Genomic DNA, 1,334 nt, shown 5'->3' with positions numbered 1-1,334 from the left:
GCAAGGTGGTGTTAATAAACACCCCCTGCCCGGCGCGTCCCCGGACGGTATCCGGCCCGGGAGGCAGAGACTGCGCCGCCACCGCCGCGCCGCCACCGCCCCCCTCGTGTCCAGACTGCTGCCCGCTCCGCCCGCCCCCTGCCCGGCGCCAATCTTCACGTCTCCGGGTCCTGGGAAGCCCGCACAAAGTGTGCCCCGGCGGCGCATGGGCCGGCCCCCGGGCGTGTCAGTTACACATGCCCGCCAGCCGACCGTGCATACCCGCGCACAACACTACCGCTGTGGTCGTCCCCGCACACGGGTCCTGCCCCCCGGCCGGAGACGGCGGGCGAATTTCGGAATGGAGCCGGGCCACTTGCATGGCGCCGGCGCCCAGGATGCCGCCTCGCCCCGGCGGGCTCGTGAACATTCCCCCCCCCCCCCCCGCGGCTCCGGCTCTCACCGCCCGGCCTTTGTGCACCGGCCCGCGGCCGGCGAAAGGGTGCATGCACAGTGGGCCGCCAGTGCGGCTCAACTTGCCCCGGCCGCGGCCTGCCAAGGGGATCACCCCCCCCCCGGGGGGGCCATTTCGGTCCGCGCAGACGCGGCGCACCGACGACGCTCTCGGGGCGCGCAACAAACTTCCCCGACCTCGCTCCCCCCGGGGGCGGGGAGGGGGCGGCGGCACGCGAAGGGACGCTAGGAAGCCAGGGCCGGGAGGGCCGGCAGCAGGGCAGGGGGCGGGGGGGGGGGGGGGGGGGACGGGCCATGTCATCGTCCTTCATGCCGCCCCAGGACGCGCGGCCGGGCCTGCCACGCATCCGGGCGCTCTTGATCCGCTCTCGCCCGACCGGCCCCCCAGCGCAAGGGAGGCTCCCCTACATGGCCCGCCGCCGGCAAGCTGCTTCACTCGAGCAAGAGGGAGGAGAGCATAGCATCCGGGAGAATGGTCACACCTGAGAGCGATGAATTTCCCACACCCCGAGCATGCACCGCATTCCGAGGAGGGGGCTCCAAGCTCGGGTGTTAATACACACCCTTCCCAGGCAGGGGCAGGGACGAGATACAGGGAAAGGACCAACAACCAGCCAACCGGGAGCCGGCTCTCCTCCGGGGCCCGCCGCGTCCGTCAGTCATCGGCACTCGCCCGGGCCGGCTTCCCGAGACGATGGGGGCCTCACCGGGGGGGACGGGGGCGGGGGCGGGGAGAGGCCATAATTAGATCAATGGCCGTTCCCTGGATACGTTGCGGGGCCCTCGCAGCGTGCTCGCGAGCCCCGGGGAAGGCAGCGTGCTCCCGGCCGCGCGTATGGGCACAAGCCCCCCCCCCCCCCGGCGCGCCCCCGAGGCGTGCC

Source organism: Fonticula alba, assembly GCF_000388065.1.
Source record: "Fonticula alba strain ATCC 38817 unplaced genomic scaffold supercont2.4, whole genome shotgun sequence".
In the NCBI taxonomy this organism is placed as follows: domain Eukaryota; order Rotosphaerida; family Fonticulaceae; genus Fonticula; species Fonticula alba.
Note: the sequence above shows the minus strand (reverse complement) of the source record.